We start from the raw sequence: 25,276 nt of genomic DNA on the forward strand, positions 1-25,276 counted from the left end.
ACACGAAATCCGGGAAGCAAGGTAGAGAGAGGAGGGAGGAAGGGAGATGGGAATTTAGAGGGTCCGGGAACCAGGAGCAGGAGAATAGTTCAGCGAACTACGGAACACACGTCTAGTCACTACCAGCGATAGCGTTAAGACGCGCGGGGCGTGGTCTATTTGTAGAATGTGCTACGTCCGACGTGGAGGCTGGTAGAAGGCATACCACGTTAGACGGCCATGTTGGAAGTACCAAGGAGTATAAGCCCCATTGTGACAGGGGCCAGGAAGTCCAAAAGGGCGATTTCTGTGGATCATGACAGAAGGTGAAAAGGATTTCCTATTTACCTCTAAAGCCTTCACATCAGACACTCTCTTGCATGAAATCAAACATAACAAAGTAGTTAACTCAGCGCTTTCCTAGAAAGATACTCATTGTCTGGCCAAGCCTCAAACATCCTTAATACCACGCTCACGTCCCACAAACGAGAATATCTAGGTGTGGGTGGTCTCATGCATCTGACTCCTTTCAGAAACCTACATACTAGGGGATGCTCACCTGCTGGTCTACTCTCAATGTACACATGACCTGCCGATATCGCCGATCTATAGTTGTTAATAGTCCTGTAAGGTTTTGCCTGAGCTCCCTGTGCTGCCAAATAATTCACTATGTGTACTACATCCGTTTGTATGGGATCAACCATTCTCTCCATACACCAATTACTACATCTACTCCATGCCACTCTGTAGGCCTTCCCGGTAGCTGGGGCCCATGACTCCCTTATAAACTCCTGAGCGGTCCCCGAAAGTCCTGTCTTGGACCAGTTCTTCCTGAAATCGCCCATGCTATCAGGCTCAAGTTCCCTGGTCATACCAATGGGTGAGTTTCTCCTGATGGATTTAACAATATGTCCTCTCTGTGTGGTAGTAGAATTGGAGCCTTGTCAGACAACTCCAGAATGTCTGGGAACCAAGCCTGACCTCTCCAGTCTGGTGTCACTAGAATCACTGTTGCTTCCCGTCTCCTGACCTGCGCCACTGTGTGCGCTATCATGGCGAACGGAGGGAAAGCATATTCTTTTGCTGGTCCCCAAACCTGGAGAAATGCATCTGTTGCTGTTGCTTCCGGATCTGGTCTCCAGCTGTAAAACCTGGAGATCCTCCTGTTCAATCTCAATGCAAACAGATCTGTCTGACACAGACCTCTCTGATGAATTATCTCCTGAAATACTGAGTTTTCCAGTTGCCAATCGCTGGAGTCCCACAAGTATCTTGAATTCCAGTCTGCCACCAGATTGAGATCTCCTGGCAGGTGTACCGCTCTCACACTGACCCCCTCTGGAGGCATATTTTCCAAAAATTTGGCCATCTCTGTCAGCATCCTGGATCTCGTTCCGCCTAGTCGATTTATGTATCTGACTGCCGAAGCATTGTCCATCTTTAAAAGAATGGCACCTTTTACTCCTTCCCGAGTCCAACACCGGACTGCGACGGATCCCGCCAGAAGCTCCAGGCAATTGATGTGTAGACCCAACTCCTCGCTCGACCATCTCCCCCGGGTCGATTGGTCTCCACATCTGGCTCTCCATCCCCATCGACTGGCATCCGACTCTATCACCAGGTCCGGGGATGAGCCAAATATCGCCATACTAACCATGCCCCCATGTGTTAATACCACCATTCCAGTTCCAACTTTGCCTCCTGCAACATAGCCACCTTTTGTTCGTAAGATAGACCTCTCCTGAGATGATCTATCTTCAGCCTCTGCAATGCTCTGTAGTTCAGAGGTCCTGGAAATTTCGCCTGAATTGATGATGACAGACGACCTATCAACCTCGCTATCTCTCTCAATGAAATGTCCTGTTTTGCCATCCCACACTTTATCTCCTTCTTTATGGAATTCACCCTCTCTAACGGGAGTTTGAGAGAACCTTGAGTTGTCTCTAAGATGAAGCCTAGGAATTCCATTTCCCTCACTGGTTCTATTTCCGACTTCTCCCAGTTTATCAAAAACCCCAGTTGTTGCAACAAAACTGTAGTTATCCGAATCTGCTCTACCAGAATCTCCCTGTCCTGACACATCAGGCAGATGTCGTCCATGTAAATAATCATTCTGATCCCCTGTTCTCTCAGGTATCTTACTACTGGTTTCAACAGTTTGGTTAAGCACCATGCAGCTGACGCCAGAGCAAACGGAAGACATTTGAACTCCCATTTCTCTCCTTTCCATAAGAACTGTAATAGCCTCCTCTGATCCCTTTGAATCGGAATTGTTAGATATGCATCTTTGAGATCTATCCTTGCCAACCAATCTCCTCTCTGAAGGACGTCTCTTAAAAGATTAATCCCTTCGATTTTTAAGTGTCTGTACACTAGAAAATAATTCAGACCTTTTAGATTTATCACTAGCCTTACATTGTTTTTCTCTTTCACTAAAAACAGGTTGCTTATGAAACCTCCCAGACCGTCTGAGGCTGGGCCTATTGAGTTCTTTATCTTGAGTAACTCTAACTCTCCGTCCAAAAGATCCTCGTCCTGTTTGCTGAACCTTATCTGCCTTGGCAACGCTACCTGAGACGGTTCTTGACAAAATTCCAACTGAAAACTTTGCACAGTCCTTCTCACCCACACATCTGAGGATACCTCCTCCCATTTTTCTACATGCAACTCCACTCTCCCTCCTACTAGAGGGATGCTCACATCCACCTTTTCTACTGCTTTTATTTTTCTCACCTGAATTATTCTGGTGCTGCTGTCTACTGTTACATCTCCAACCTCTACCCCTGCCTCTTCCCCTGGAAGGGAAGAAAGGGTTCGACCTTCAGTCCTCTTGCTTCCAGTTGGATCTGTCACTATAGGACCTTCTGTATTGACCGCGGCTGGACGAGCGGCCCTTTCCTCCTCCAGCCCTGTCAAAAAACTTTCTTCCGAAAATGTTCTTCAATGAAGATTGAGCTCTGTCCATGGACACATATGTGCTGGCAAACTTCGCCATATCCTTGATGAATAGGTCTCCAAATAGCTTGCCCTTCGCCGCAGCTGCCTGTTCCGATGCAGCCAGCTCACCTAGCCTAGTGTCCAATTTCATTAAAATGCACCTCCTCCTCTCAGTGGCCAGCGCCGTGTTGGTGTTTCCCAACAGGCATAGGGTCCTCTGCGCCCAACCAGCCACAATGTCCGGATCAATGGGCTCCTTCCTAGTTTTGGCTTCCCCAGCGAGCTGCCAGATTTTCGTAAGCGGTCCCAACATGTCCAATAGTTTATCCTGACAGGACCTTCAGGACCTGTCAGTGCCTCTTTTCACGTCCCTGCCATATCTGCCCAGGGACGTGATTATCCTGTCATCAACCTCTGGGGTCTCAGCCACCCCGTCCGGAACCCTCGGCCTTGGGCATTCTGCTTTTAGCTTTCTTCTCGTTTGCTTGCTCAACAGTGCTCTCAATCTTTTCTTTATATATTCTGCAATTTTTTCAGGTGGTTCCCACTCATTAGACTTCGGATGTACCAACTCATCTGGGTGAAATTCGTCCTTAAGTGGTTCCATATCCTCCCTCCTGCCGTTCTTGGCCTTGGGTTCCCACTCGTCCTCATCTAGGGAGGTCTGACTCTCTGATGTACTGCCCGCGTCCAATTTCGAACTGCTTCTACAGTATTCCTCATCAGATTCACTTGAACTTGTGACCAGTCTCTCCCGAGACCTCGCCTTTCTCTTTCCCGCTTTGGATCTGCGAGATGAACCCGGGGGGTCTGGGAGCTACAGTCCCTGCAGGTCTTTTTCCTACTTCCCCTTTCTTCCTGTGTGCTTTGCCCTGCGACAAAGCCACCAGGTCATGTATTATACCCCTTTCCCTACAGGGCCTCTCGGCACTATCTAGCCTTTGAATTGCTTCGCTCATGCACAAACCACTCATATGAGGACCTTCTGAGCCTTCTGAGTAATCACTCATCTTTCTCACTGTGCCGTGTAATATATATATATATATATATATATGCAGTTTACCTGGGCTGACCCCGTCAATTATGTTTTTATTTGTAGATAGGCGAGTCTCTGGTGCTGATAGCAGTTTTTCTTGGGACTGTGCCTGTCAATAAGAGACTGAATTTCAATACCTTCCCAGGTATGACCTCCCCAGCCAGGCAGTTTAATGAGGGGTCTGCACAAGTTTACTTGGGACTGGGCCCGTCACTCATAAATATCGGACAGCAGTGGCTTTAAAGCCTGCAATGCTGCCTCTCCGCCACCAGGTGGCGCTTGTTATCTCATTAGTAGAGCTTCCACCTGCTCTCTCCTTCGAGCCTCAGGCACGGTGTGCTGCTCGAAAATGGCAATATTCCTTTTTGAATGACTTTCACAGGAGAACACTCCATGAAAGCTACCGCTCCGTTCTGACGTTCGCAATGGCGCCGGAACCTCTAGGTCCCGTCGCGCCGTTGCGAACTTCCACCCTACAGTGCCTCTTAACAAGGCTAACCGGGACACCGGAAAATAAATCCTGTTGCTCTGCCAACTTCTTCCCGCGCCACACTATAAGCATCCTAACGCCGCGCGCTTAAGACCTATCACACAACTATTAACATCTCAATAAAATATAAAAAGAGCGAAATGTACTTATCTCAGCTGCTCGAGCAGCAAAGAAAGAGGAAGGACTAAGGTTACAGCAAGTGTTAGAGAGAATGAGATGAGTTATAATTGGACTGAGGAATCACGTGATTTTAGTAAGTTTTGAAAAAAGGACTACGAATTCATTGGTTTTGCTGGGAATTGTAATTTTTTGCTTGATTGTTTTTCATAATTGTTATTTGTTGAAATTGCTGCTCGAGTAGTAAAGAGAAGTTCAGAGCATAATCTGAGCCTTCGAGTCTTGACATAGAATCTGCTTAATGTGCTCGGTATACAGACAGAGCTACGTTGTTCACTCCTAAATCCACAAAACTGACAGTCAACACCCTGGTCTGTGTAACCACATTTTCGAAATACACAGTAAAGATTAAAAAGCGTGTTAAAAACATTGGCATTTAGTACAATCTACTTGTAACATCAGTAGTCCTCCACTATTTGCTCTGGAAAGGGCATCTAATATATACGAGACAAGTTCGTCCATTCAAAATATATAGAGCCACGCAGTGATAGCACTATATTGAGACATTGGAATATACAACCAGAGCCAGTGAAAGGTCATGATACCAGAGTGGGCTGTGTTGCATCTCCATATAGAGTAAAAACAACCATTTTCATTTATGGTAACCTCACATGGCAACTTAAAGCATTCACAAATGGCAATGCAAAAACGTAATTTAAGCCATCCTGTGCCCCTGCAACATGATTTATACCTGCATGACAACTAGGCCAATTGCTACATGACAAAATGAACGTTGATCCCAAATCAGAACCAAAAGCACACACGCTCCCTAGGTAAAACACTTTGTGGATCATTTCCACACCGAGAGTGACGTTAGGTGGCTTGTAGTTGATTTTCTTAAAGCAGACCAATATCATTTCTCTATGTCCAACAGACTATTTAAATTGGAACAAAGATGGATACGTCGCCTGTTGGCTCATATTACAGGCTTGCATGAAGAGGTGCACTGGCCTTGGTGGTGTAATGTCTCCTGATGTAATGTCTCCTTTCTATATCCACCTAATGTGGTGATGGGGGGGGCCGCAGATGTCAGGCGGGCCCCTCCGGCGTATGGGCCCTGCGCGCTGCAACGCCGCGCAGGAACAGACCCGGAGACGTCTGATTGCTCCGGCGCTCCGGCTCCAACTGCCGGGCGCCGCCTTTATTTTCAACTGCGCATGCGCCGGCTTGTGAGGCCGCGCATGCGCACTCAGTGTGGTACGTGCTACGTACATAACATCCCTCCTTTTTTCCCTTAAACAACAAAACATTAAACATGGGGCCAACGTGGCTCAAACATTATATACTTAACAGACTTTCGTTGCTCAGGTCGCTGAGTCCATAATAAAGTCTTGGAACCTTTGTGGAGGGCGTCGCCCCTCTCTGCGGGGGTACCTGGGCGGTCCTCTTTCGACATTCTCTGGCTCCGCAGGGCCTCTGGGCGTGTCGACGTTCTCCGGTGGTTCTTCCGCCGCCTGCCTTTGGCCAGGATCCGGTTCTTCTTCAGAGGTTGCAGGTCCTATGCGTTTGAAGAAAGACACATTTCTGGTCACTGTCCCGTGCGCGTTCGCCGCCGTGACCATGGACCCCTTGACGTGGGTAACTCCCATCGGGTGTGTTTCATATGTCATTGAGAGTTTCCCCTCTGGTTTCCTGTTCCGGACTAGGACGGTGTCTCCTACCGCTATCTCTTTTTCCGGCAGCCTCCGCCTCATTGTCTCCTTCTCGTTCCTCGCGGCCCTGTCCGCCGCCACTTGTGTGTCATCAATCACCCCTGGGCGTCGCTCTCCCGCTTCTGGTATCAACCCTCTGGGTATGCGCTTGAATAGTGCTTCGGCGGGTGCGATCCCGGTGGACTGATGTGGGGTGGACCGGTACTCACGGAGGAATTCGATCAGATTATGGCGCAGGTCTTCCCCTCCATTGACGGAGATGCGAAAGATTTTGTTGAGTGTCCGCATGAAACGTTCAACCTCTCCATTGGCTCTTGGCCACAATGGGGTCACTTTACGGTGCTTGATGCCTCGTTCTGCGCAGTATCTGGCAAAGCGCTGCCCTTGGAACGGAGCGCCGTTGTCCGAACAGATCTCGAGCGGGAAGCCGTGGGTGGCGAAAATTTTGTCCATGGCCAGGATGGTGTGATCGCTGGCGGTGGATTCTACCAGTTCCACCTCCGGGTACCTTGACCACTGGTCCGTAACCACTACGAAGTGTAGGCCTCTGCTGGTCGAGCCGAAGTCTGCGTGGACGGTACCCCACGGCACGTCGCTCCGTAGCATGGCTTGGATGGGCGGGCCCTTTTCTGCCGGACTCGCGGCTTGGCACGGGATGCAGGCCTTTACGAACTCAGTCACCCGGTGTTCCAGGTCGGGGAACCAGACTTTCAGCCTCAGGCGCGCTTTCATTTTAGCCATGCCTTGGTGTCCTGTGTGGGCTAGTTGGAGAACCCTCGTGACCAGGGACCTGGGGATCACGATCTGATTTCCCCGCAGTAGCAGGCCGTCCGTGGACACCGAGAGCTCGTGTCGAGCCTTCCACAACAGTTGCAGGTCTCTCTGCGTCTCTGGGTTTCTTCTGGCGTTGTTCAGGAGGACGTCTCGCCATTCTCCTGTGGCAACCGCTCTTTTTACTCGCAAGAATGCCTCGTCAGAGTTTGAGTCATCTGCGATGTTCTCCCTCGACAGGGCCACTGGCAGGGCTGATTCCACGACGAGGTGCACAGCGTCCCCCGCGTCGGATAATTCTACCGGATTCTGGGCGTCCCTCGTGCCGGGGTGGCGAGACAGGTAATCTGCGGGGTTGTGGGTGCCTGGGCGGTACACCAGCTTGACGCTGTATTCGATGAGTGATAGCATCCATCTTTCAATCCGGGGAGGCGGCTTTGAGGAAGTGCCGGACAGGATTGGAATCAGGGGTTTATGGTCAGTGACCACGACGACGGGTTTGCCGAGGATATATATCCTGAAGTGTTTGCATCCCCACAGGATGGCAAGGGCCTCTCTCTCGATTTGCGAGTAGCGCCTTTCCGTGTCGGTGAGGGCCTTGCTAGCATAGGCAATGGGTCTCATCGCTCCCAGTTCATCGGCCTGCAAGAGGACTGCCCCTAGTCCAACGGGGCTGGCGTCAACTACGATCTCTGATTCTCGGCTGGGGTGGAAGTAGGCCATCGTCTCCTGCTCCGACAGGGCCTCTTTGATGGCGTTGAATGATCTTTGTTCTGCCGCTGTCCATTGCCATGGTACGTCATTTCTGGTGAGTGCCCTCAATGGTTCCGATAGGGAGGCTAGGTCTTTGATGAATCTGCCGCAGTAATTGACCATCCCCAGGAAGCTCCGAACTTCTGCAGGAGATGTGGGCGGAGGCGCATCTCTTATGTCTTTTACCTTGCCGGGATCGGGTGAGATGCCGTTCGCATGGAAGGTGAACCCAAAGAATTCCAGCCGATCTTTCAGGAATTCGCATTTTTCTTGGTGTAGTGTAAGACCTACCGCCTGGAGTCTCTCAAACGTGCGTTCTAGCCTTTTAAGGTGTTCGCTCTCTGACTTGGCGAAGACCAGAATGTCATCGGACATGTTAATGACACCCCTCAGGCCGGACAGCGCTCCTCTTATGGCGTTCTGGAAGACCTCAGCCGGGGATGAGATCCCGAAGTTGAGTCTCTTGTATTGGTACAAGCCTTCGTGCGTCGTGAACGTAGTAATGTACCTCGACTCGGGGTGCAGTTCTAGTTGATGATAGCCGGATCTGAGGTCCAGTTTGGAGAAGACCTTGGCGCCTTGGAGTTCGCCGACGATATCGTCCAGGGTGGGCGTGAGGTGGCGCTCTCTTTTAATGGCAGCATTAGGTAGCCTCATGTCTACGCAGATGCGCACAGCCCCTGGTTGCTTCGGCTTCGGGGCCACTACGATGGGCGAAACCCACGGGGTGGGCCCTTCTACCCGTTCAATGATACCTCGGTCCATTAGCTGTTGCAGTTCTGCTTCTACTTGTGCCCTCAGGTGGAATGGAATTCTGCGGTGTTTGAGGGCAGTCGGCCTTACGGATTTGTCGATGTGCAGGCGAATGGGGTCTGCATTCAGTTTGCCGATGCCCTTGAAGAGACTCGCGAACTTGTGTAGCAGGCTCTTTAGATCTGCATGGTATACCCCAAATGTGAAATGCACGATGTCAAGCGCTTCTGACGCAGCGCAGCTCAGCAGCGAGTGGGGGCTGACGTCGGTGACGAAGAATCTTGCCTTGATGGAGTTCTGTCCATGAGATACTGGGGCGACAAATGCACCTTGGATGGGTAAGGGGGTGTCGCCACCAAACGCATATATCCTCGCTGTTGATGTCGACAGTTCTGGTGGGCCCGGCAGGGCTACGTAGTGTTTGGTGGCCAGCACGCAGACTGAAGCTCCGGTGTCGATGAGGATGGGGGTGGGAGTGCCCTTGATGTCGACGGTGCACTTGGGTTGGCGTCTCGTGCTGGAACATCTCGCGATGCTGGAGATGAAGAAGACTTCTTCCTCCTCCTCCTCTTCTTCTTCTGCGAGGTCTAGGTCCTGCAGGCCTTGATCAATGGAGGAGATGCCCCTCACTCTGCGGGAACTGCTTCGCCCCACTCTCTCCGGTCCTCTCGCCGTTGTGACAGGGGCAGCCGCATGGCACGTTCTGGCAAAGTGACCCGGTATGCCGCACCGGGCGCATGTTCTTGACTTGGCTGGGCAGTCACCGCTGTGGGGGAGGTCGTACCCACAGTTCGAGCACGATGTGGCGGTGCTTGGCGTGGACGCAGTGTCGGGTTTTCTCGGCGCCCATCTCGACCTATTCGCAGCCGACCGTCCTACTGCAAAAGCGTCTTCGTTTTGTCCTGGTCGCGAGGCAGCGTCCATTTTCGCGCCTCTGGCCTCTGCCAGTTCATGGGCTCTGCCCAGGTCCAGAATTTGCTGGAGGGTTAGGCCAGGCTCCCTCAACACTTGCCTCCGAAGTTTACTGGAGCTGCACCCCTGCAGTAGTTGGTTGCGGACCATCTCCTCTTCGTCGGCCCATCTGCACGAGGTCGCCAGGTGTCTCAGGCGGGCGCAGAATTTGTCTAGGGACTCATCATCTAACTGTTTTTCAGCGCCCATGACGAATCTGTCAAAGTCCACATTGGCCATGGGTAAGAAGTGGTCCTTGAGTGCCTGCTTGACAGCGTCGTAAGTGACTACGGGGATGGTCAGGGAGTCGTAGATCTTGTGGACTTCTGCGCCTGCTGAATAGATCATGGTCGCAATCTTTTCATCATCGTCGTTGACTCCAGCTGCCCTAAAGAACATGTCCAGTCTTTTGACCCACAACAGCCACTTCGGTCCTAGCTTGGAAGGGGGTCCAGTGGCATCAAACTCAGGCATGGGGGCCAGGGAGCTGCGAGCTCTGCGGGGAATCGGAGCTGCTGCGCCTTCATCGTCTGCGCCGTCACCCATTTCTACTGCTGGGTACTCACAGGTGGTAGATGCGGCCTTGTGGTAGTGGTGGGAGCAAAATCCACTTCTTTCTTCTTATGTGCCACAGCCTTGCACCAGCAAGACTGTGGGCATTCCAAAAATTCACTTCTTGTGTTTTTTCCCTTTTTTTTTTTATTCCCTCTGCCGACGCCGTCGGCGAGTGGCGCACGAGCACCCTGTTGGGCCGCAACCACGATCGCGGGTCGAAGAGGAAGAGAAAAAAAAAAAAAATGGCCGCCGGTGCGTCGTCAGTCTGTGACGCGGCGGACTTTCTCACAGCGTTGCAGCCGGGCACGGGAGTGGGCCGTGGCTCCACCTCGTCGCCAGTGTGGTGATGGGGGGGGCCGCAGATGTCAGGCGGGCCCCTCCGGCGTATGGGCCCTGCGCGCTGCAACGCCGCGCAGGAACAGACCCGGAGACGTCTGATTGCTCCGGCGCTCCGGCTCCAACTGCCGGGCGCCGCCTTTATTTTCAACCGCGCATGCGCCGGCTTGTGAGGCCGCGCATGCGCACTCAGTGTGGTACGTGCTACGTACATAACACCTAAGGACAAGTACTTCCCCGTCCCCTTTCCATTACTGATGTGGGTGCAGCCCACCATATATATGCAGAGGCGGGGTTACCGCCAGTTTCAGTTTGCCATTGGATAATAAAGAAGACACACCGCCAAACTGGCTCCTGTATCTTAATGAACTACGCAGTTTCATTTGTATGCTTTATTGCCTCTACTGCAGCAGATCTAACACTGGCGACGAGGTTGAACCACAGTGCGCCTCTGTCCTATGAGGCGTAGCATTGCAAATTGAGACTGTATCGCCGGTCTCCAACTTCTATGGCCCAATCGGCGGCCTGGAAACACTGACTGCGCCGTAAGTGCCCCCCTACCTGGTCGGAACTCCATACCTCGATTCCACACGGCACCAGAGCTCGCACAAGATACCTGCTGTGCGTCGGCCGTCCCAGCTGGCACCAAATTCCTGCCCAAATCCATAGCTCTCAACTCACCCGCTTTTGGCGGGTGTCACCCGCCTTGTAAACAGGTGAGTCACCCGCCAAGCCTCGTGCACGCCCATTCATTTCAATGGGCCTCTCACCCGCCAAACACAAAATCGGGTGATTTCACCCGCCTTTGCATCGAAAAAGGTTGAGAGCTATGCCAAATCACTACGCACTTAGGTGCGTACACGCAACAGGAGGCCTTGCACTCCTCTGAAGTTTGATCTTGTTGACACGCGAAGCGTGCTCAAAATTCTACACGCTATCACAGCATCGCCACAGAGGAAACTTTAATTCCTGTTCAATCTAAACGTGCATTATCTGGTGCACAGCCACAGATGACATACTGTCCTGTGAGTGGGAACAAGTAGAGCCAGGCGTACCCTCCCGAGATACCTCCTCACCTCTTTCTTCTGAAGAGCTGTTCAGATCTCTGGACTTCAACCTCCTATGGCTCTTCCTGTCTTTAGGCTTCCTTGGCTTAGTCCTTTTCTCCTTCTGATCGTGGAGGTAGGGTCTGGCTTCCCCACAGGCCACCTTGACCAGAAATGAAACCTAGCCAAGGGGAACTCCAGGAAGCCAGCCCTTGGAGCAGGGAAAAAGCTTTGGGCAACAAAAAACCCTGCGTGGAACTCTTGATTGGTAGCAGAACTCCTTTCAGACGTGTCTTGACAGGTCTACAACCAACCGGACAATTCTCCTTAAACGGCTCCACTTCATGCATAGAAATACCAGTCTTTCAGTAGCAGAAACTGGAGAGGGAAGGTTGGGAAAGCGAGTACTGCAGCAAACTTTGGAAAGGAAAGAAGTCAGAAAGGTTAGTAAGAATAAAGAGTCAGCTGGAATCTCAAGAGCTGGGACAGGTACATGCAGAGGCACGAATGAAAGTATAGTCAGAAGGTTTAAGCGTGGCTTGAGCCATAGCAAGAGGAAGAGCTTACCGTTATTGGGAAGAGACGTTAAGGCGACGGCAGGCACCGTATGAAAAAAGTGAAATCACAGAATGGACAGAAAAGTTAGGTGTGCGTACGAAAACGCACACAAGGACAAGCTCCGTAAGATAGGCAGCAGCGTAGGGATGTTGAGAAACAACACAGCGGGTTCCTTAAAGACGGCTATAACGCACAGAGCGTCTCTCCTCTGCAGATCTTACAGTCACGTTACCCACTTGGCGGCGGCCATCTTGGGAGAGGACTAGACCAGTAACATGGTTAACATAATGTACATTGCACTTGCTGGAAATCGTGGAACCATTTTACGGCATGGCAATTTCCACTTATTCCAGAGCTTCCAGGGCCTGGGCATGACACATTATTTATCTTGAGCACAACATGCACTTTCCAGTGGGGCACTGAATTTAGCAGCAACATTTCCAGAAAGGAGAGCATGTGACCAGGAAAGCCCTGTGGTCATAAGTGCAAACATGAACAGTGCCTTCTGATGAAACATCCACGTGGGGCACACAACCTACCTACTCATGCCAGAGTCAAGGTGAGCTTTGCCTTCATTTTTCTACAATTAACATCCTGCCATCATGTCAGTCAATGAGGGTGCCAGCAGCTCACAGAGCCCGACAACTACCTCATCCCCCCGCATCCCAATGTCCAGAGAGGAGGGAGGACATGAGTCCCTGTAGCTGCAGGCCATACAACCATTTGACATTTCTGATACAAGCAGCCTGGCACCAACGTGGAGCAGGTGTCTCAAAGAACTCAATATATACATTGATGCAACAGGCGTCAGAGAAGAATGCCACCTCAGAGGCATGAGAGACATTGTATTCGAAATGCCGGAAAACTCGACTAACACTTTCCAAGTTGTTATTGACTCTTTGAACAATTATTTTGCCCAGCTAAAGAATGTTGATTACGAGCACCACATTTTCCACACATCTACACAAGACAGAGGGGAGAGCATGGACAAGTTCGTCATGAGACTGCGGAAAAGGGCAAAATATTGTGATTGTGACAGATACATGACCGAGGAAGCTTTAAAGTCAAAAGCTATTGCAGGCTGTGAATCCTCAGACTTCAGAAAGAAATTATTGCAAAAGAGTAGCACTCTTGACGAAATCCTACAAATTGCCAGAGCAGACACTCCGTTGTCGTTGCAGACTGAATCTTTATTTTTTTTATACCAACTTTATTTAAGTTTTTAGAGCAACTTAGTCATATGTGCATTAATAACCAAATGTTGACAAGCATACATTACTTTCATGCCAGCTCATTCTACCCCCAACCTGGGGTTTCAGTGCAATACAAATCCGTTGCTCAGATATAAAAAACATACATAGTAAACATTAAACTATCCCTCCCTCCCCCCGAACATATCCCAATTTATGGGTGAAAAAGTGTTCTGTTCTTGCTTTAAGAGATCAGCTGGAGTTGGTTGGACCGTTTTCCCGGCTTAATGTTCATGTTTGTCAAATAATAGGTATTGCACGGAGCAATCTAGGTTTGAAGTAGATCTGCGTCCGTGAACTCATGTAGAGGTAGCCAAGTGTTCAGATATTTCGGGTATGAGCCAAGGTGTATTGCTGTCACCTTTTCCATAGCCATTACTCCCCACAATCCCACCCACCACATGGCTACTATTGGTCCTTCCTTAGTTTTCCATGCTTGTGCAACCGTAATTCTGGCCGCGCTCAACATATGAGGGATAAGTGTGGCCGTGGGCGCTGAGTTTGCACAACATCCCTCAACCGCCTCCCACTAGAGCACCACTAGTGGGTCGAATGGAAGCTGCACACCAGTTATTTCTTTAATGTGACTTAAGATCTCCTTCCAGTAGGTTTCGGCTAATGGACAGGACCACCACATGTGAATAAAGTCCCCTGGAAGGCCACCATTTCTCCAACAGGTTGCAGGGTATTCTGGGTTGATGGAGTGTATGCAAACAGGCGTAATATACCAGCAGAGGCATAGTTTATATGCTGCTTCCTTAATTGAGGTGCATCTAGAACTCTTGGCGGTTCTATGCCAAATGTGGCCCCAGGTGTCCCCCAGAGATTGATCTCCCTAGATCTGTTTCCTGGACATTGCCCCATGCCCGGACATAGGACACCATTGTGAAAAATGCAGAGGTGAAAACCATTTTCAATCGGTGTGTAAAAACATCAAGTTTCTCCAGAAAGCAGAGAATCAAGCAGATACCAGAAGAGGGGAAAGTTATCACCCAAGGAGGGAAGATGCAAGGCAGTCACGGCACAGAAGTGATTCGCACAGGAGTGTGACACAGCAGAAGATAAGAAGATAAGGTACTTAGAGGCCTCGCCGTGGCAGCGCAATGAGTCAGATTCATCATCATCGAGTGGGGACAGAAAAAGAGGCAATGTACATGCCATAGGAAATGGCATAGTGACACAATACAGCCCGAGAGGTTCTTATAGATACCGGAGCCACTGTCAATGTAATCAATGAAGAGACCTACAAGTCCCTCAACATCAAGAAAGAATTAAAGAAGGCAGACATTGACATGTACCCGTATGGCACAAATAGCCCACTCGACTGCAAGTTAATGTTCAAGGCCACTGTACGTACAAGGACAAGAGCATGAAGGTCACTATATACATAGTTAAGGGTGAAGTTCCAGGAGGAAGCATCCTCGGCTTCCGATAAGCCATCCAGATGGGTTTGGTACATGTGATGTATAAGATTATGTCGGCCTACACGGCCAGCCCAAAAAGAGATGATGACGAAAATGTTCCCGTCACTGTTCAAGGGTCTGGGAAAGCTAAAGGGAAAGCAAATCAAGTGACACATTAATACACACATCAAGCCAATAGCACAACATTACCAGGTTATACCCCTCAACATCCAGAAACACATAGAGGACGACATACAGTGCCTACTAGACCAGAACATCATTGAACCGGATTCAGGGCCCACCCCCTGGGTGTCGCCCATAGTGCCAGTCCCTAAAGAAGAGAACAATAACAGCATTCACATCTGTGTGGACATGAGAGCACCCAATATTGCAAATGAAAGAGAATGGCACATGGCGCCCTGCATGACTGACATGATGCACCTGCTGCATGGGGCAAAAGTCTTCTCCAAGTTAGATTTAAATAAAGGAAATCATCAGCTTGAACTGCACCCGGACTCTCGTTATATAAGCACTTTCTCCACACACCTAAGACATTTCATGTACAAACGTCTTAGTTTCGGGGTATCCTCCGCTGCAGAAATCTTTCAGAATGAGATACATCAGGTCATTAAACACATTCCGCATTGCTTGAACTACAGCAATGATATCCTGATATTCAGAGCAACCCAAGAAGCACATGATGACACGCTGTGGAGGGTGTGCATGGCACTTGAAGATGCAAACCTGACATTAAACACTGACAAGTGCGAACTAAGCAAGTCAACGCTCAAATTCTTTGGGAACATCTGGGGCCTGCAACCAGATCCAGACAAGGTGCAAGCGCTGGTAGAAGCTCCCACACCAACATCAGTATACGCCATCAGATCATTCCTAGGAATGGCAAGCTATTGTACTAGGTACATTCAAGACTTCGCTTCAGTGAGCACTCCCCTCCTACTACTCACCGGAAAGGGGCAAGAGTTAATTTGGTCGGTCGACTGCAAAGAGGATTTTCAAGAAATGAAAAGATGCATTGCCTCTGCCTCGTGCATGCCATAGTACGATCCAGAGCTAGAAACCAAACTAACAGTTGACGCCAGCCCTGTTGGCCTTGGGGCGATCCTCGCGCAGATAAAGCATGGTGCGCCACTATCCTCAGCACAAAGCGAAGTGGCCAATGCAAGCCGCAGTCTATCCCCGACCGAATGCTCATACTCGCAAACCAGAGAAAGAGAGTCTCTCCATCCTATGGACGTGCGAGCACTATCACTTGTTCCTGTACGGTCAACCATTCACCATCATAACAGATCACCAAACCCTCAAACCAACAGCCAAGATGGCACATCACATCGCTAGATGGGGCCTCTGCCTACAAGAATTTTCCTTTTCCATCATACATAGGTCGGGAAAAGATAACAATCCCACTGATTTTCTATCCAGAGATCCCTTAGCTGCCAAAGATGAGATACCGTCCATCAAAGCAAATCAATATTTGAATTACATTGTAAGCATTGCACTGCCAAACTCACTCACACTATTACAAATACTGGCAGGCAGGAAGCAAGACCGTCTGCTCACAAGAGTAAAAAACTGTGTAACATCGGGCAAGTAGCATCAAAGAAACAACAACGAGAAGTCCAATGCCGCACCTCCAGACATTCTGCCTTATAAGGCACGCGCTGTCCGTCTTGGCAGAAGAGTTACTACTGAAAGAAAACAGAATCATCATCCCTGTAAGTTTACAGGATCAAGTAATCGACTTGGCACACATAGGACACTGTGGCATTGTATCCACAAAGAGGCAACTCAGGACAAAGGTATTAAGCGCGTTATAAATAACCTATCATATCATATAATTCCCAAAGATAGATGCCAAAGTTGAACAGACGCTGGGAAAATGCATAGCATGCAAACCAGTCATACCATGCACCTTCCCTGAACCTCTCAAGATGACAACAGTGCCCCGGCAAGTGTGGGACGAAGTCACTGTCGACATGTTTGGTCCGCTCTCCAATGGCAGATATGTGCTAGTATTCATGGACGAGATGTCCAGGTTTCCGGAAATACATCTGATCCATTCCACAAGCGCTCAGTCGGTCATCCCAGCGCTGGATAAAACCTTTGCCGACTATGTAATTCCCACCATTGTAAAGTCATATAACGAACCTCCATTTAGCGGGCATTACTTTGCAATGTTCGCAGAACATTTAGGCTTGCAGCACTGCAAAATCACGCCACTCTTGCCTCAAGCCATTGGGACAGAAGAGAGACTTATGGCCAATCTAAAACGTACCCTTCAAATCTGCTCGAACACCAAGGGATCGTTCATGCAGGCCATCTGCACATTACTCTGGGACTACAGGAATACACTGCACAGCTCCACGGGAGTATGCCCTTCAGGATTATTGTTTGGTCGTGTGGTGAGAACCACTCTCCCTCACAATCCCATCAGCGAGACCGTTGAGAACAGTGAAACTAAGGCCAGAGCAAAGGATCGAGAAAGCAAGAACAAAATGAAAGAGTATGCTGACCACCGAAGGAAGGCACAGATGAGTGATTTTCAAGTAGGGGATAAAGTACTAGTGCGTCAAGCACAAGACACAAATGAAACACCTGCGTTCAACCCAGAGCTTATGACAGTAACTGCTATTCATGGAACCATGGTAACCGCAGCTAGCCCCACAGGCACAGTCACAAGAAACTCATCATTCTTCCAGTCATTTGACGAGATTTGACTCGCATAATAGAAGAGTTACCAGATTGCAAGGACTCTTCAGACACAGACTCTGAGTTTATGGATGGAGATGTGCACACAAATGACAGTGAGAGTGACAGTAACAACACAAGCACTCCCACTCTGCGAAGCCCATCTAGAAGGGTAATTTGCATACCATCGAGATGGATTGAAGAAATGGGATAGAGTCCCAAGTTGTTTGTTAAGCAAGGGGGATACGTAATGTCCCCTGATGTAAAGTCTCCTTTCTATGTCCACCTAAGGACAAGTACTTCCCGACTCCTTTCCATTACTGATGTGGGTGCAGCCCACCATATATATGCAGAGGCGGGGTTACCGGCAGTTTCAGTTTGCCGGTGGATAATAAAGAAGACAAACCGCTGATCCCGCTCCTGTATCTTATTGAACTACGCAGTTTCATTCGTATGTTTTATTGCCTACGCTGCAGCGGATCTAAGAGGTGGTGTACCGAGCGGCGGGTGTAGGGAGAGGTGGGTGCAGGGGGGCACCTTGCCCCTACAGTGGTTCTTTTCAGAGCCAGACCAGGACATTGGCAGGGCAATGAGGGCGCTCAGCACCTTCATTGCCCTGGCAACAGTACACCTCCCATTTGGAACCTTCATTGTTCCAGCTCTGGGCAGCAAAGTGGCTCTCCCAGGGGACCTAACACTTTGCTCTATGCCAACAGAGCATTACAATGAGAGCCAATAGGCACCGATAGCCAGGAGGGGCTGCTATTAGCAGGGACCTTTGTCCCTTCAGAAATGTGAATGGGGTGATCAAAAGTGAGAAGGGTGCATAATGCTGCATGCATTATGAAATAATTACTATTTTTTTAAAGCCCAAGGGAGATTTGTTATGCTCATATTAATCTGCATGATGCTATTGTAATGTTGCATGCAGGATGGGGGACAATAAAACTCATATTCTTTTTGCTCGACATATTTCTATGATGTACACAATATAAAGTTAGTTTTATTATGAAATGCTAGCTTATTATGTAATGTGGTTTGCTTCCAAGATATTGCTATACATAAAGTATTATTTAAGCACATGAAATGCAAAGCAAACCCTTAATAAATATCTATATCAACTGGACCTGGGATGATGTGTTCAGTTGCTTAAATTGCCCACATACCGTTTTTAAGTGTGTGGTTCTGGGAAAATCATTTAATCGCACTGTTTCTTATCTGCAGCTCTGTAATTGGTTCACTTCATAGCTTATGTTAATATATCATGATATTATTTAAAAAAAGCCTGATGACTATAGAGTTGCTCCATATACAATAATAGTGCCATTTAGGTATTTTGTACCACATAGTTCTTTGCTGCTTGGCTTACTTATGGCAACTTATTACAAAGTAATTTCCATGGTTCCTCCAAGTATCAAAGATTGATGATGCTCCTTGCAATGTCTTTTTCTGTGAAGCCTCTTCTGTTGGTGCAATCCATATGCAAATTTCTGCATCTGTAATGGTCCTGCAGTTTTGTTTTCGTTGTTGTTATATGAATGTGTTAGAATGCCATCTGCCGATAATGTTACCAAAAAAGTTGATGGGGTGGGGAGAATGATACCGTATGGAATTGCGCACACTGCAGGGCACTCCTGATGCGCTACCACATACAAACTGTCCTGCAAAATCATTTTGTAAAGTTGGCCACCCTAGTAATGAGGGTGCTGTCATTCGAGCAGGAGCACACAGCAAACAGGTTTACATGTCCTGCTCTGGGCCACTGCAGCAGCTGCAGTCTGGATCAGTGTGGGACATGGACACCAGACAGTGCTGTGTGCTCTGCCTTTAGCTCCAGTCCTGCGCACATTCAGTAGTCTGACTTCAGAGAGAAGGCAGGAAATGTATTTCTGGAGTCAGAGTGCATCGACTCCAGAAAGAAATGATCTGACTTCCTGATGCGCCACCACATACAAACTGTCCTGCAAAATCATTTTGTAAAGTTGGCCACCCTAGTAATGAGGGTGCTGTCATTCGAGCAGGAGCACACAGCAAACAGGTTTACATGTCCCGCTCTGGGCCACTGCAGCAGCTGCAGTCTGGATCAGTGTGGGACATGGACACCAGACAGTGCTGTGTGCTCTGCTTTTAGCTCCAGTCCTGCGCACATTCAGTAGTCTGACTTCAGAGAGAAGGCAGGAAATGTATTTCTGGAGTCAGAGTGCATCGACTCCAGAAAGAAATGATCTGACTTTTGTCTTAAGTCAGACTAGTGAATGCGCTCAGGGACTTGAGAAAGAAATGTTCTAGTTGCAGCTTGGGCTCTGCCCCAGGGACGTCATTTCACCAAAATGCCAGAAGTAGCGGAAGTGACATCACACGACCCTTGACCCCATGATGACATCACAGGAAGTGATGTCATTTGACCCCACCCCAAAGTGATATCATGGGAAGCGATGGAACACGACCTTTCACCTGTTGACAAAAAAAGAAGTGGCATCAAATAGCATTGTACACTACAGAAAATATGGTTACGATATCACTATATGTGATGTACATTTCATACAAGAATGGATCGGCATATGCATCGTTAAGATCAGTGTGTATAGGTCCATATTACCAAATTACTGTGAATGCAAGCAGACGTCCATGACCAAAAGATAATGATGTGTTATTATATAGCACTTACGCTTAAGCGCTTTTTATAGAAAAAATATTCGCCCAATATCACCCAACCTGTGTTGGTACTCATTTATCGACCTCAGAAGGATGAAAGGCTGAGTTGAGGCATTTAAGAACAGACTAAATCAGTGACTCACCCCTGAAGTGTGGCTGAAATAAACCTTTAATGAGTCTAGCAATTATTGTATAGAATTCCAGAAAGACACATTATTTGGTTTTCCTATTCTTTCTTATTTAGGGCCAGTGCTGAAAGTGTTAGACTTGTGGCACTCCTGTTCTTATTTTTCTTCTTTTTTTAAGGGGCCTGAGCAAGAAAGCCAGACACTCCAGAAGTAAAGATCCACATGGTGCTGGCCACAGCCCAGGAGCTTGCATTACCAAAGTAAAGATATATATATATATTTTGTTTTCGTTTTTTTTAAGAGGTTGCAAGGGAGACCTCAGAGGTCGCAGTTGCGACCTCTGGCGACCCCTAAATGACGGCCCTGCTCTGCCCTGCATCATATGGAGGGCAGGAACGATTCTATGTCAAGACAGGAGGCTTCATATTATGCAATAATTCTTTAATTCTGAAACCACAGCAATATTTCTTTAATTCTGAAACCACAGCAGCAAAGAATAAACTTTACAAACAAAAATGTTTGAACAACAGAACTAAAACAGAGTTCAAAGTCAATGCATGGGGAAATCCCCAATCCAACATGGAGGACAGGTCATGCCCTGCAGATGACCAATGAGCAGGGACCCGCCTCCATATAAGTCCTTTACTCTAATCCCAACTCCTCTTTCTGCAGCTGTCTTGCATCAGACGCCCACTGCAAAGATCAGCTGGTGTAGCACGGAGACAGGATCCAACGAAGTGCAAGGATCTCAACCTCTCTGCATCCTGTAACTTTGACGAAATGCTCCTGAACAGATCATCTCACCCCGAGGCTGTAAGAACAAGAAACAAAGGGTGGGTGGGATAATACTCACCCCATTGTCTTTAATAGAATCTAAACCCCCTCTCACATTAGTGAGGGGGATAAATCATTGTATATCAGTTTAGCATTAATTTTCCAAGGTGCATTTGTGGGAAACGTAGCATGACTTTTTTGGTGGCTGGCACCCCAACTGTTGCAATGCTGGATACTCCTGTGTCAGAAGGGTGAACAGGAGCTGGAGGCACACTAGCAGAAGCACGGCTGGAAGCTGGAGAAGTACGGGATCCAAACACAGCAAGGAAATGAGCAGGAGGAAGGAAGAGGCACAGCAACAGGAAAAAACATGGACAGAGATCCGAAGCGTTGCAACACATGCAGCGATGAGCTGCGGCTCCTATAAGGAGATGAATGGGGGGCTCTGGACTAAAGCAGCTTCATGGCACTGTACAGTGTGGCCCAACGTCTGATAACGTGTGTTACGCCACCATCTTGTTATGGGCGTGAGGCTGTGCCATTTTATAGTGGGTGTTGTGTTCTCCGGTGAACACGGCATGGCCGGGGAGTGCTGGCTAGGCTGCTGTGCACAGCGTGCAAAAGAAGACACGTACACAGAGTATGTGTTAACTGGTCTCCACCACTCGTGATGAATACACGTCGGAGCGTGGAGCTGTATTTATTTGCTCACGGCGTATGTCAACATAACACATCACACCCCTCCTTTTCCATCATTGAATGAAAACATTAAACATGTTAACATAGCCACACAAAACTCCATCAGCATAAACGGGTGCTCTATCATTTACATAAACATATGTGTTACGTGCCCGTATCATAGTCCTCTAAGTATGCCGGGCGGCATCTGGACTCACATACCGGATACCGTCTCTCTCTTACTGCAAGCTCTTCTCCCACCTCATTTCCGGGGTCTTTTCTTTACAGGTCGTTCCTCTCACTCTGCCTATCAATTCCGCGAGCCCCTCAGGAGACGGCCATCCTCTGTAAGGGTGAGTTTGTACTTTACATAGTTGTTCTAAAGTCGTTCACTCTTCTCGTGTTCTTTTTTCCAGATTCATAAGGGCGGTCTTCCACTGTCCCGTTAACATAGTATCTTTTAAAAGCTGAAAAGGTATTACACCACTGATGACTAACCTCACACATTTTTCAGTCTCCAACATCTCCCCCTTCTCGTCCTCCGCGCCTCTGGTCCGGTGCCTGGACAAATAGTCAGCGACGTGGGTTGACTCCAGGTCGGTAGATTAGGTTCACTCTGTACTCTTAGCACCAACAGCCATCTTTCTATGCAGGGTGGGGTTTTGCGAGCCACCAATCATTATTGGTAGTAATTGCTTGTGATCGGTTACTACTTGAACTGGTTTTCCATAGATATATAAATGAAGTGGAACTACCCCCAGAGCATTGCCAAAGCCTCTCTCTCTATCTGAGAGTATTGTTGCTCAGTTGGTGACAGCATGTGACTTGCGAATGCCATGCCACAGGTCCAGTGTCCCCATTGTGATCAACTTGTTTGAGTACAGCCCCAAAGGGGCTGGCGTCCACCACAATCTCTGTGCTTCTGTTTGGGTCAAAGAAGGCCAAAGTGCAGTCTGCAGATAATGCTTCCTTGATCTCCTCCAATGCCTTCTGCTCTAATGGTGTCCACTGCCACAGTGCAGACTTCTTTGTGAGGCTTCTCAGGGGTTCTGAGATGGTCGCTAGGTTTTTTAAGAAGCGGCCGCAGTAAGTAACTGTCACGTCCCCCAATGTGCCCAATACTAGGCAACCCACTAGGCAACCCATGATCAGCCCGCATTTACCTGGCACATCACATCGGGGTACAAGAACACGACCTTCTGCTCGACACTGCAGAAAGATGACTGGTTTTCCAGGTGTTTTCCGACCTTCATTGTCCTGGCAAAGCCCGTGGAAACTCTTGCATGCCTTGCAGCACCACCGAGGTACACGGCGATTCACGCGTCACGTGAGGTGAGCTGCTGCCAATCACGTTTGTCCTCTGCCATCACGTGATTTTCCCACGCTGCCACGTTTTTGCATCATGTGACTACAACTAACAGTTAAAAGCGCCGGAAACCGCGGTGGCAGCGCTTCTCAGCTGCTTCTTGGAAGGACTGTTTGGCGTTATTGTTTTCATCAAGGATTCATTGGCTCTACGACCACTGACTGTTTTTTGGATACTCTACTTCTTCTTGGCTTCATCTGTTACCTTGCTTGCTTCCAAAGATATTCGACCCTGCACCTCCTCAACGGATTGCTTAAACAGATTATCCCTTTGCTTGGACCTTGTGCTTTGAACTGGTTTTGACCCCATTACGTGTTTTTGGACTCCTCTTGTGCCAACTTGCCCAGGTGTGGAACTACTACCCTAGCCTCTCTGAAAACCCGGCTCACTGTCCCTGCTGGTTGCCCCTAGTGCATTACGACCTAACCCACAGCTCATCTAGGTAAGCCTTGCTACAATCAGTTCCTTATTGCTGTGTTCATATTGCATTAGTTGATAACCGTCTATTGCCTTACAGCGGTCAAAGGGGTTCTTCCGGAGTTTCCTGGTTCCAGTTGACGGCTCACCACACCTGTGGCCTCAAAGATTGCACAGACAGTATTTGGTCATTCTGTCTGTGTGGTACTTGGGGACGGAGGTATTCAATAATCGGCACAACCATCAAGATCAGAACAGACTGAGAAGCCTTTTTGGTCGTCCTGATTATGGATCCCTCCGCCGGGAATCCCGTGACCGCTTTAATGCAGGCAGTTGCGGCCCTTAGGACCGACATGGTCACCGCAACAACAGCAATTCACCACCGTCTCGATACATTGCAAAGCACACGTCATCCTCTACCGGCTGACGGCGTGATTGGTGACGCTCCACAAGCCCAGTCTCCACCCACTCCGCCCACAACTCCCACTCCTGTACTACTTCCTACTTCTTTTCCCCTTGCTGCCCCAGAACGATTCCAGGGTGATCCAAGGAAATACCGCACATTCTTGAACCAGTGTAAACTACATCTTCTATGTCGACCCCAGGCTTTTCCTGATTCCGTCACCAAGGCAGCCTTCCTTATTTCCCATTTATCTGGCGTGGCAGCTACCTGGGCGAACCCGTTTCTGGAAAATAACCATCCAGCATTATATGATTTCGATCTTCTAGTAACGGAAATGGCTAAGGTATTCGATACCAGGTATAAAGCACAATCTCGAGACTTGGAACTACTAGAGCTCTCACAAGGCAGACAAACACTTATTGAATATATAACACGTTTTAACCAACTTGCTGCAGAGACCTCATGGCCGGAGGAAAAGAAAGCTATTGTGTATTACAAAGGGCTATGTAATACTATGATAGACGCCCTCTCAGTATTCCCGGCCCTTCCCTCTGTTTTTTCCGAGTTAGTAGACCTAACCCTGCAAGTAGATGCACGCCGATCTGAGCGTAAGGCAGAGGTCGGTTTTTCAAATCAAACATCCTCGACTTTGTCGGTCCCTGAACCCATGCAAGCCGGTGGGATTCGGAGTCCCATTACTCAGGCTGAACGGGAACGTAGTAGAAATGATAATTCTTGTTTTTGCTGTGGCATCAACAGACATTATGTAAAAGAATGCTCACGACGCCCAAGAATTAAGAATCAGGGTTTTCAGAAAGCTCGCCCTTAAGAGCGGGGGCACGGGCGAGCACCTCCATGTCCCCCACTGAACCCGTTTTCGGGTCCCATCAGATCTATCGTGGTCCAAGCCTCATTGAAACCTACTAGGGAGCTTACACACCAGGTACACATAGTGATAGATTCTGGAGCCACTGGCTGTTTCATTGATATAGCATTGGCCCACAAACTTAATCTACCCTTGATTAAGAAGGAACACCCAGAACCAGTGCAGGCAGTTGATGGTACCTCCCTTGCTTCTGGTCCTATCATGCATCAAACGGCTCCTATGGAAGTGATAATCCAAGACACCCATAAGGAAACCATGTCATTCGATCTAATCACCACCCCGCAATTCGGTGTCATTCTGGGCATTCCCTGGTTATGACAACACAATCCACTGATCAATTGGGGTACGGGTCAAGTCACCTTTGAATCTGATATTTGTCAACACTTCTGCCTGATAGAATCTCAGACGCTCTCCTCCCCTGCCCGTATTGTTCGGGCAATGGCCTCTTCCCATCTAGAGGAGACAATGCAAAGTGTACCCTCAACACATACTGTAGGGGCTGTAATGGCTGGTATTCCCACCGTTTATCATGAATTCCTGACTGTGTTTGACAAGGCCACGGCAGAAGGTTTACCACCACACAGACCCTATGATTGTCCCATCGATCTAGTCCCTG

At 48.7% G+C, this 25,276-nt stretch overlaps 1 protein-coding gene across 3 annotated transcripts in view; it reads right to left on the reverse strand.

Annotated features, from left to right (window-relative positions):
• The window catches only part of LOC138497269 (uncharacterized), a 204,410-nt gene that overhangs the window by 137,700 nt on the left and 41,434 nt on the right, over window positions 1-25,276 (reverse strand). Inside the window, exon 2 of one of the 3 annotated variants that reach the window (XM_069620614.1) lies at window positions 20,591-20,947. The exons of the other annotated variants lie outside the window; for them this stretch is intronic. The gene's annotated coding sequence lies outside the window, so the exon portion shown is untranslated. Of the gene's footprint in view, window positions 1-20,590; window positions 20,948-25,276 lie in introns of those variants that run through there. 3 annotated transcript variants of the gene reach the window in all.

This window comes from Ambystoma mexicanum, chromosome 5q (genome assembly GCF_040938575.1).
Source record: "Ambystoma mexicanum isolate Mex_15411 chromosome 5q, UKY_AmexF1_1, whole genome shotgun sequence".
Classification (NCBI taxonomy): domain Eukaryota; kingdom Metazoa; phylum Chordata; class Amphibia; order Caudata; family Ambystomatidae; genus Ambystoma; species Ambystoma mexicanum.